Below are 12,430 nucleotides of genomic sequence, written 5' to 3'. Positions count from 1 at the left end.
GAATCAATGCAATTTCATATTTAATGGCTTGAGGGCACTTGGCTCCATCACTCTGGGTTTGCAGACTCGAACCCAGCTCCCTTTCATCCACCAAGGCCAAAGAAGGATACGCTAGTCCCTTCGAGCCACTTTTCATCCATCTCTTAGGAATGACTGGCATGTTATCCCTTGCTTCCATGTGCACCCCAGCAGCCTTCCTACTCAGTGCACACTCAACTGTGTGTGGACTTGATACTTGTCACCTCATCCCTCTTCATGGCTAGTTATTTTGGAAGGTGAGTTGGCACACACCACTAGTGGATTCCAACTTTCGTCTGAAAAGTCTTACTGTTTATATCACCTAGCTCTATTTTGGGTCTGAGGAATGTAAACATTTTCTACCATAAACCATCATGTGGTCCATCCCATAATACTAGTGTTGCTTAACAAAAGTGTCTCATGGTGCTTTTTTGATACTCAACGCCTCAACAAGAAACATCTTACACATTTGAATATTATGAGACTTATTGCAAAAGTTTCAGTCCATGACTTTTAATGTCTTCCTTCATACTACCTCTGCATCATTCAGCATCTTTCAGGTATACAAATATGTTCCAATTTCATAACAAAACAGGTGAAACCGCACTGAGTTCTCAACTCAGAAGGTGAGTACTGATCCCCATCCTCAGTGGAACATCGGTTTCGACCAGACGTTCAATTGTCCACATTTGTATCCTAGGTCATTGATTTAAGATAGGTCATGTGGGTACCTGACATGGCTACAACCCCCCTTGGTACATAGCATGACTTCTCCACACATTAGTGTGACACAATTGAGCTTCAAAGAGAAACCCCCCACTAGTCAACAGCCATCCCAGTAGGGCAAGTTATCATCCCATGAACTTATCCTGGTAACACACAAGAGGTGCCAGAATTTGACAGATTAGGCTTGAGAAGGTATATTTTTTTCCCCAGCCTCCTGGACACTGATGAACTGAGGCCAGGTGGCTGTATATGTTTTGCCATGGTGTCGATCCCCTGAAACCTTTTCAGCTGAATTAGAGGCACATTTCTTCAGAGAAAAAGCACCATGTGGCAACTGGTGTGCCCAGCAACTTTTCCACAAATAGGATTGACCATTCTCAGCAGACCAACCTTTCCACTGTGTTAATTTCTTGGGGCAGACTGTACATACCCAATTTATTTACTTTTACATGTTTTCAAGTTCTCTTGAGCTTTCTTTCCAAATTTATTTTCAACTTGCATTTATGGTACTCTCTGGCTACTGGTCATGTGCTCATATTTAGGGTTCCATTGCTTTTGCCAACCATTCTGACCACTTTTTCAAGAATCAAACTCTTCCAAGACATAACATGACTATGTGGGAGACCACTACAGACCTAATGCCATTCAGTGCTTGAGCCTTAATGGAAAATGTGAGACCCCTAAGCGAATGCACAATTTTTCCCATACCTGCCAGTGAGGAGGTTCTGCTTCGGCCATGTGCTTAATGCCTGTGCATATTTATTGTACTTAAGTCATTTTCACCTGAAAACAAAACTTTGACGGATGGAAAGTTTGAATCAATCTCAGCCACTGGTAATTATTTTCTGCACTCTATGCCTTGAAACCCACAAAGCTATATCCACCCTAGGGTTGCTTCTGGCAATCCCCAGCAGGGAAAAATAACATACATGAGCAAGTGGCAGTAAGGATGTTTACTATCAGGGAGCAAGTACTGGTCCTTCTTTCCGAACCAGAGTAGTTTCTCCTCCTATAAAGGAGGCAGATGAATTGAAGGTTTGGCGGATGTTGCATACAAAACTTTTAGGTAGATATCCCATCACCTCCAAACTCTAAATGAAGTCTGTGGTATTTTAAGAGAGTCTTATACTAGAAACTGACTCAAGCTCAAGCAAGGATGGTCAGGATTTTATGGATGATGCAAAAAGCACACATATGGTATACTGTAAATGAAAGGAACCTCTAATGATTAAGAGATAGAGAAAGGAAGTTATCTAAGTATTGAGCTTGCATTGCCTACATAACAGCTATACATGATATGCGATAGAGTGTTCAAGGGTTTTATATCACTACATCTTGAATAAGGGCATGGCCTTAATGAATTGCTGGATCCTCAACATCTGCTACATACGGATTCAGTTCCAATCAGAGTAGCTAGAAAGCTGAGATACATGTCTGACATCCATTATTTGTAGTGCAAACTAAATCAATATGAACAGCTTCCAATTTGAGTATGTATTGAGTTGAGAATAGCCATTTTGGCCTCTTGAGCTGATTCACCTTAAAACAATTCAAATTTGCCTTATCTTTATCACAGTGCCTACTCATGATTTGAAAGTATTTACTTGCACCTTTGTAAGTTTTCAAATGTCCTACCTTTAGAGGAGTTCGGTTGTGAAGCTGATGCATGAACACTTGTCAGTTCCAGGATGCACAACCACCAATTCAGATCAAGAAATCATCATAAACCAAAGTTCGTCCATTTTAAACTACTTACTTTAATTAATCCTCTTTCACTTGTTTTGTATAAGAGAATAGTAATTTTGATTTTCAAGTGCTTGGACAATGACCATCCTGGCCTTCTTTACAGCATGTAAATATTATCCATTCATTAAATGACGTGAAGTCTGTAACCCAATGCATTTTGGGCATTACGGCCTTCTTTAGGAGATACTGTAGGGTGAAAGAAATAACACATCAGGAACACTACAACCAATTGTCAACAGCTTTTGCTAAAGACGCCTCATGTCTATTAGAATATAAAACAATTTTGGTGTTGAAAACTCTGTGAATATTGCTTCTAATCCCCTTAAAACAAAAAGGTACCTCTTGCCATGCTTAACTATGAAACAAACAAAACCAAATGAAAATGAACATAAAAATAAAATTAAGGGTGCGGAAAACATTTAACGATGCCGTAACTCCAGTTAGAGCTCTGTGACAAACGCGTTCATAAATATGCACTCCAACCCTCAATACTCCTCCTACATCAGGCATCTACCATTAGAGGAACCTAGTAACCTTCAGGCAGAAATATCTCAAAGACATGCATTCCTATTAGGCCTGGAAAAAATATAAATTTGACTAATTTGTGGAATTTTGCAGACACTTTTAATGTAAAGTTCCTAGAATTACATAATTGTACTATGTATAGTTAAATAAACTTTGTGTCAAAATTATAGTGCAGGAACAACATAAATGACCAAAATGTGAGTGGCTGTTGTTCACGCCACTTGTGATTTTGGTGCTATTTTTACCTCACAAAGCTTCCTTGTGAATCGACTCAAGGACACACTTTGTGGTAAAATATAGTACTGAGTGCTAGATTTGTATTTCATTTAAATATGTGGGATTTCGCAGAATTCTCCCAAATTATTTAAAAGTGCACACATTTCTACAATACTACCTAATCAAACTTTTCTTGGATTTATTTTTAAAAACCCTCCTACTACAAGTCTTCTGCTTTTTATGAATGAGTGCAGCATGACTCCAAGGCCATAGATGGCCAACAGACCCACATCTGGACATACCCATTCCTTTTAGTGGGAGTCACTGAGAAAATAAAAATGAGGTTGAAAGAATGATTAAATTAATCTCAACATTAGTTTTTGCTCTGAGCCTCTTTCCATTTCATATATTGTTCGCCTTGTGCCTCCACGGGTGTGTACCAAGCAAGGCAAATCAGTCTTGTCCTGTCTAGATGTGGATTCAACTTTGGAAGTTGCGGTGTAGATCGCAAAGGACTTACATGCAATGGTGAATCCCTATCCCAATGCGCCTGACTGCGATTCCAAGTAGGAGCTAAGGCCAGAGCCCACTCGGAAGCATAAACTTGTTTAGTCTCTTCTGGGACATATTGAGAAAAATAAGGTAAAATTAAATCCTTGCCCCTAGAGGAAGCGAGGACAAACAGAGGAGGCCAATCAATCTCCGCCAACAAAATGTCATAAGAAGAAGTCAAATTATTCCAAAAGACTGCATTTATTGTGCGTTGATTATAGCCTTCAATTTGAAGTTCAATGTGGTGAATCCTATCAGGTGGAGCAACGCGGGTGTCAGCGGTCTCAACAGTAATAAAAGTGTCAGTTGCTTTCGCCTCCAGATGCTTGTGGAATATCTGCCAAACTATGGTAACTTTGGCCACGCTGCTAAGGAGAGTTACTGCCCAACTCCTGTCCAGGAGGAGGGTTCTCACGGTCTGGAGCATACTTTGCAGTCAAAGCAGCAAATTTCTTCTTCTAAAATGGGGCACGATATGGAGGTGGTTCCTCCCATTTGACTTTTACATCAAACTGGTGCTGCGGGTCTCTCCTTTGTTGCGTGGACTCACCCTGTCTGTGATCCTGTCATCCTCCTCCAACAAATTGTTGATCCGATGATTCCCAAAAGGAAAGAGGAGAATGGGGATCAGGAACCTGGATCTTCTCAGGTGGCTTAATTTTTGAGCGGTCACATAAATCATATCCACGCTCAGTAGCATCCGGTGGAGGCGAACTGTAGTGTGTTTATATAGGGACCTATATCGATACTCCTATTTCTGACCCTTGTCCGGTTAATAAATCACTAGTATCCATACAAAGGCACAGAAACCCGTTTTCAGATTAAGTCATAGCGCAGGTATACACCCGTTACAACGGATCTTTTACTCCGCAGACCCATTACAACGCGACCATTACTCCACATACCATTACAACGCATTGCGCTGGGGGGCGCTCTAGGATAGGGAATAAGTATAATTTACTATCCAACACCTTCCCTAGGGTCCACGGGGACTGGAGTTAGAATAGTAAATTATACTTACCACTATCCAGCGCCCCAAGGCGCTATGCGTTGTAACGGTATGCGGAGTAAAAGTCGCGTTGTAATGGTCTGCGGAGTAAAAGTATGCATTATAACGTCATACATCCCATAGCGCATGCTGTCACATTAAGCACAGAAGGGGGTTTACCTATGCCTCTTATAAGCACAATTGTGTGCACATAAATGAACCATACAGAGAAAACCACATTAATTAGTAAACTCCGACAATAATGTCATTTGCATTTAGGCTTTTATGCATTCAAATTTTTAAGAAAGAACAAGGAAAGATACATAGTCAACTGAACATTGAGCAAACATCGATTTTGCCAGGGAAAAGCCAAGGAAACATTGTGTACAAAAATAAACATCAAAGATGAGTGCAAATGAATTAACAAGTGGTGCAAAGCTATTTACATATTCACAAGTGTAACAGTATCATGCAATCATATGAAATAATATGAGAGAAATTTGCGACTTGTATATTCAATCACAATTCCTGTCGCTAACTATTTATCAAGGACCATTTTCCTTAAGCGCAGGAAACCAAAAATGAATTAAGACAAGACAGTGACTTTTTGTCACAACTAGCTTTTTTGCCGACGCGTTTCGAAATCCAATGAAAAGATCGTCGGATTCTCATCAGGGCGTGGAAATGTATCCGCCGATACTGTTTGGGGAAAGAGAGAAGGGGAGGCGAGTTTAGAAGGCTGAGCCTTTCATGATAAATTAAGCTTATTCCCAAGTGAATGCACCCGAGGGTGCAACATACCTCATGCGACCAGTGAAAGTTGGTCACCAAAAGTTATTTCCAAACTCAAACCGAGTCATCAGGCACTGTGGTAGTCAACCTGCAAGGGAGTGACATGGCTAAAGTAAGTGACTGCTATGCGTGGCGCAACTTAGTGGGCCAAGAGGGAGATGTACCAAAGCAAAGGTTACCTTCGAATCCGTTGTGTGAAGGACTCGTGGTCAAGGTGCTGAATTCCAATGATAATCTGTCCCTTGAAATTGCTGCAAACATGAAAGGGATGTATATATTTTAGAAAACACGTCGTGTGTATGAATATAAAATACCCAGAGTTAACTGGCCAAGCTTACTTCGTGGTCGATTCGCTGGGATTGGATGCAGAAGGAATCCAATGTGTTAAGCCCTCCTAGCGTTTTGACTTGCTTGTAGGGGGAGCAGCAATGTGGCTCAAAATCAGCTTGATTCCTGGATAAATAATGGAACAAGCGTTATTATGAAACCCACAGCGTGGGCAGAGGCATGTGTATGCGCCCAGGGAGTAGAAGGGCAAAAGCGGGACTCACCGTGCGTACTTGATTTGGCGCGGTGTAGTCCCAAGGAGAAGGGCAGAGAAGGCGGAACGCTACCGCGTTAGTGTTGATGAAAAGCCACCCAATGGTCACATGCAAAAACCAGCGAATCAGAATGAAGGAATGCTATGATTCATACCGCTGAGGGTTATGGGACATGTAGTCTTCTATTGGAAGGGACAAATAAGGACAATGGAGCCACTTATATTCTCGTTACCTCACTCAATACATTTAGCCCATTATTTACGCTATTGAACTTCATAATGAGGTACGCCTCTTTGCGTAAAAGTGCAGCCTCAATGTCTTGTGAACATTGTTTTGGGTCCACCCATGTGAGGACCGTCCATCTGAAATCATTTTCGCCATGGTTTTTATTCAGAAAATGTTCCACCATAGGTGCAGAGGTCACCTTTTTCTTCAACCTGGAACGGTGTTGTGTGATTCGTACATTCACTGCTTGACTCGTTTTTCCTATGTACACTTTATTGCAGGGACATATGCACCCCTTTGCTTTGGTACATCTCCCTCTTGGCCCACTAAGTTGCGCCACGCATAGCAGTCACTTACTTTAGCCATGTCACTCCCTTGCAGGTTGACTACCACAGTGCCTGATGACTCGGTTTGAGTTTGGAAATAACTTTTGGTGACCAACTTTCACTGGTCGCATGAGGTATGTTGCACCCTCGGGTGCATTCACTTGGGAATAAGCTTAATTTATCATGAAAGGCTCAGCCTTCTAAACTCGCCTCCCCTTCTCTCTTTCCCCAAACAGTATCGGCGGATACATTTCCACGCCCTGATGAGAATCCGACGATCTTTTCATTGGATTTCGAAACGCGTCGGCAAAAAAGCTAGTTGTGACAAAAAGTCACTGTCTTGTCTTAATTCATTTTTGGTTTCCTGCGCTTAAGGAAAATGGTCCTTGATAAATAGTTAGCAACAGGAATTGTGATTGAATATACAAGTCGCAAATTTCTCTCATATTATTTCATATGATTGCATGATACTGTTACACTTGTGAATATGTAAATAGCTTTGCACCACTTGTTAATTCATTTGCACTCATCTTTGATGTTTATTTTTGTACACAATGTTTCCTTGGCTTTTCCCTGGCAAAATTGATGTTTGCTCAATGTTCAGTAGACTATGTATCTTTCCTTGTTCTTTCTTAAAAATTTGAATGCATAAAAGCCTAAATGCAAATGACATTATTGTCGGAGTTTACTAATTAATGTGGTTTTCTCTGTATGGTTCATTTATGTGCACACAATTGTGCTTATAAGAGGCATAGGTAAACCCCCTTCTTGGCATTAATAGGCCCTACCTACCCTCTTTCCCACAGGGCCAAACCCCCCCTTTTTCCGTTTGTCACATTAAGCAAGCACTATTCCTCCAGCCCCCTAGAAAGCACACCGAGTTCTCAAAACAAACCAATCCACCAGCAGACCTGGGAAATCCCCCGCAGCTATTGTTTTGATTTCGTTCGAGAACTCCTGTAAAGAAAGTAAGAACGACCAGTTCTTATGACATCCTTACTGACGTTTTATGTCCATCCTTACGTCAAACTCGGCACCTTCCAGGTATAAATATACCGACGCTGCCCTAAGCAAAGACACGGTGGTGATGAGCTTGGAGCAGCGCTACTTGCCGGAGAGCCCAGCTGATGCAGGAAGCCCACGGACGCTGCCCCTCCCTTTTGACGCGCTGAGAGAGACGCTGTCTTTTCTCCTGCCGAGAAATCCAGCCTCCGCCGTTTCCGGCTTGCCCTCGCGGGTAACTGGGATACCGAGTCCTGAGAGAGAGATACCAGCCCTCCTGCCTTCTAAATCCCAGGTACTGAACTGACTAACCCCTTACAGAGAATTCTTGAGTCAGATTCTTGGCAAACCAAACTTAACTTAAACTGCTACTTACTTACTCCCTCCCATGTATTAGGCTCAGGTCAGGTACACAGGGGTAGGCGTAGTTAGAAGCACCAGTTGAGTACGATTAGTCAATGTATATATGTATGTATATCTTTTATCCATTTTAAAGTATCATATGGCTAAGAAACCATATCAATGCTTTTACAGTATTATTTTATAATCCTGCTTTTACTGTATGCACTTTACTTAACCACTAGCAGCCCGCCCCGGCGTTGCCCGGGGCAGAAGGTGGCTGGGGGCAGCATCGCAGCAGGAGAGGCGCAGCAGAGTGGCCGGGAGCAGTAGAGCGTACTTAGTGTTTCCTTGCTCTGGTTTTGTTGGTCCTGGCCGCTTCTGCCCACGCTCGTGTCCGCGGTTCCCCCCGACGTCCCGACTTTGAGGAAAAGGCTTCCGAGCACTCATGGCCCCCGCCCGTCCCTACGCCCGTCCCTCGGTGCGCACCCGCGGCTGCTTCACTTACCTCAGCCGCCGCTCCTCCCCGCGCTGCTGAGTTTACCGCTCCACTGCTCCGCCGCTCCTCACCGCTTGTCCGCAGCTCGCCGCTCCTCCCTGCCTGTCCGCAGCTCCTCTTGCCCCTGAACGCCGCTCCTCCCCGCGCTCCCGATGTCATCACGCACGTCGCGGCCGGCGCTACTTGCAAGGGACTACTTTTTTTTATTCCTAAATTTTTTAAAGAACGTATATTTTTTATTTTTATATAGCCTATGTCCTTCTACCTGCCCTGAGGTTTCCAAAGATGTCTTGGGTGTTTGGATTGGTGGTGTACTTTTCGAGTTTACCTGGCTCAAAGGACACAGTTCTCTCTTTATAATAGCAGTATAGATAACTGTATGTATGCTCAGACCTTTATCTGTCTTACTTCCCATGTCCCTCTTCTTCTCGCTCTAGCTCAACAAATTGTTATACCCCTCTTTCTTTCTGCCACACTCTCTCATTCTGGCTCTGCTTAGCTCCATCTCCCTCTGTTTCACCCCCCTCTCTCGTTCTCTCTAACAATCCATTACTTCTGTCTCCCACACACTCTCTCTCTCTCTCTCTCTCCTCTCTCTCATTCTGGCTCTACATCTTTCTTAAAATTTTGCTTCATCTCTATTGCATTATTTAGCTATCTATTCTCTCTCTTATCTAATCAATTACACCCAGTTTAGTTCTAGTACACACCAGGCATGACATTTTGGTCTACAGGCGCGTTCTGTGTCTCTTTTCTCATTGCTTTCCATTGACTTTATCTCCAAGTATCTGTATTTCTCTCTTTCTAGGCCTGTATTCTGTCGTTTTATCTCTAGCTACATCCCTATGTCTGTAGGTCTGCCTTTCTCTTCTTTGCACCCTCTTTCACTCTCTGTGTCTGTCTCTTGATTTCTCTCTACTGTCTCTAGCAGTTTACCCCTTCCTCTCAACAATGCAAAAAATAAATTGTTTCACCCATCGTTTTTTTCTCCCCCCACCACAACACCCTAATGTCGGTGGCGCATTTTGTGTATGTATGTGCGCTTGTATGCAGTATTTCTACGGGTGCAGAATGTATGTGTGCCTGCATGTGCTGCCAATTTGTGCCTGCATGTGAGTTGAATTGGTGCAAGTGGCATTTACAGCTGCTTTGCTGTCTAGGTGTACAGACACGGCTCCATTTCATTTGTGAGTTCATGGGAGTCTATGCTTCTTTTCATGTATGTCCTGTGTACACGCAGTGGTCTTAGTGCATTTATTTCTGCATGCATGCTGTATGTGACTTTACTTTCCTACGTTAATGTTTTTTGCCCGTCATGCTCAGCTGCTGCCTGTAATGTACAGATCCTGTCTTAGAGTGATGTCTCTGTGCGCTGCTGTTACTCAGCAAAGCTCCGAGCTCCGGCCCCTGTAATAGTTGCTCCCTGCTCTGCTGGCTCCATCTTATTGTGTAGACTGTGCTGGCATCGCTTCATATCTGCTCTGTTAGCGCGCCATGCAAAGGCACCCTATCATCTGTGCCCTCGATGCTAATGCCCACATCAATGCAGGGAGGCGGCGGGCAGAGAGAAGTGGAGGGAACGTCCTGTGTGAAACATAGAAGGGGCACGTGAGGGCGGAATAATGTGTAAGAGGATAATAACCCTGTGCGAGGAGCAGGAAGAGAAGCAAGATGGTTCAAAGCATTTAATGCATGAACACAGACCAACAACAAAAATGCCCACATCTACGCCTGATGTGCTGCCTAATGTGCGTGCAAACAGTCAAACGGGCACCAATACAGGACTACAATGAAACACATATGCATCCGTGCACCCAGACCCAGCACACCTCCAAGCACCCCACCAGGGCATAGAGATCAACGGATAATCATCTGTGAACGGACATAGATACCACAGCGCAGTGTACTCGGTAAATATTACTGGGCCTGGTCTGCGAAATGATAGTTAATGAGCCAGCCCGTACCCGAGTTTAATAGCGGGAGAGGGAGGAGAGAGCACGCACACGGAATACATTTAACAATGTCGAAGGGCTAAAGGAATAAAACCCCTACAATACAAAGTAAAAAGGGCTTTGCCGGCAAGGCATGGCAATGGCTGCAAATCTGTTAATTTCTCCCTGGCGGCCTTACAACTGTAAACATCCTATCTGGTCGAGCGGTCTCTCCTTATTAAGGGAGACACAGCAGCAGAGACAATGTATGTGAGGGATAGAGTGCGCCCTCACAGAGACAGAAGTTCTGAACCAAGCAAGTTTCCGGGGCACAGCAGGCAATGTGGAGAAGTTGTAGAGTGAGGTCAGCAGCATGTGGGACCTGCTGGGATTCCGGGTAAAGCTCAACCGTCGAGGCGTGAAAGTTGGGGTCACTCTAAAATTTGTGAAGTGAACTGCCGTAACTAAACACTGATGCAGAGAAAGTATCTCTGGTACATGAAAAGTGTCTGCTTTTTTATTCTTAAAAGTTGTGCCTGCCAATAAAACGGGACATTGATTGCAGAAATACCTACCCGAGATCTGGCGCTGCACACTTCATGACACGCTCCGGCTTTAAATAATAGTGCTGGACTGCCGTTTCCGGTGCGTGTGCGCTTCCTGACGATAAGGCAGCTGGCGACGTGGCGGTGGAATTTTAAAAAGGTTACACACGCACGCTCCTGTTGCAGCCACACATGACTAAATCCAGCCCAGTCAGAGGCCCCCCACCCAACGCAACACAAAATGAAGGCATGGATTTATAAGTGGCTCCGCTCAGCTCCTCTTGGGGAGACAGAATGAGCTCCTGAACGCCGCTCCTCCCCGCGCTCCCGATGTCATCACGCACGTCGCGGCCGGCGCTACTTGCAAGGGACTACTTTTTTTTTATTCCTAAATTTTTTAAAGAACGTATATTTTTTATTTTTATATAGCCTATGTCCTTCTGCTTGCCCTGAGGTTTCCAAAGATGTCTTGGGTGTTTGGATTGGTGGTGTACTTTTCGAGTTTACCTGGCTCAAAGGACACAGTTCTCTCTTTATAATAGTAGTATAGATAAGTATTGCAATTGTAGCGATTCATTTCTCTTGTATGAGAAAAGAGACTGATCAATAAATAACACCTTTTTATTGAACACACCCGTCTCTTCTTTTCTCTACAATCTGGTGAAACTAAGTATGCACGTATTGACTGAGTAAAATAGTTGTCTTTTGTTTTCACACGACTCTAGAGATATACTCTTGATTAGGGAGAGCAAAGTTGTCATGTTCTATGGTTGTCAGAAACTAAATCCCTTCTTGTCTATCCAGGGGGGTTAAACTCCTCCTTGCCTATTCGAGAAAGTTTCTAGTGAACTCTGAGCTAGCTGGCACACAAAACTTTAAGTCTAATATCGTCAGTAGAAGACCTAGTTAACCTCTGTCCTACGTCTTTACTATTGAAGATATTATTCCAATGCGCAGAGCCTATTGGGATAATAGGAACTACACTACATGGCGCCCAACGTTTGGTAAGGCGATAAATCTAACGCAAGGCATTAGAGTAACTCAGGCGTGCTTTTTCACACAGACCCTTTCTCCCATAAATACTCCAAAGACGTCTGGAGTGGGTCAAAGGTTAAATCCGCCAAACTTAGTAGGAGGAGACTCCTATGTATGGTTTTTGGTTTATTCAACGTTGAAGGATACACTGTTCCAAAATATTGTGCACCTAATCTTTGTTTCCTTGGAAACCTGATCTGCAACAAAAACCCTTCTGTCAGTAAAAATGTCAGAAACTGAAGAAGAGAGGGAGACAGCTAGAATAGCAGCTCGTCTCATAGAGGATGACAATAGTCTCCTGCAGACTGACCCGGACGCAATACTCATCCCGGTCAGCATAAGAAAAACTATAACACTTAAACTTATAGAGAATGGACTAACACCAAGAGGTGGTACAGTCATATTCGTAATTGAGGCACATGA

At 43.5% G+C, this 12,430-nt stretch overlaps 1 protein-coding gene across 1 annotated transcript in view; it reads right to left on the bottom strand.

The window, feature by feature from the left end:
- The window catches only part of LOC144785032 (olfactory receptor 1f45-like), a 97,181-nt gene that overhangs the window by 16,249 nt on the left and 68,502 nt on the right, over positions 1 to 12,430 (bottom strand). Inside the window, exon 4 of the mRNA XM_078664154.1 lies at positions 2,501 to 2,676. The gene's annotated coding sequence lies outside the window, so the exon portion shown is untranslated. The remainder of the gene's footprint in view (positions 1 to 2,500; positions 2,677 to 12,430) is intronic.

This window comes from Lissotriton helveticus, chromosome 10 (assembly GCF_964261635.1).
Source record: "Lissotriton helveticus chromosome 10, aLisHel1.1, whole genome shotgun sequence".
Lineage (NCBI taxonomy): Eukaryota > Metazoa > Chordata > Amphibia > Caudata > Salamandridae > Lissotriton > Lissotriton helveticus.
The sequence above is the reverse complement of the archived record's forward strand: the minus strand, read 5'-3'. Positions and strand labels throughout refer to the sequence as shown.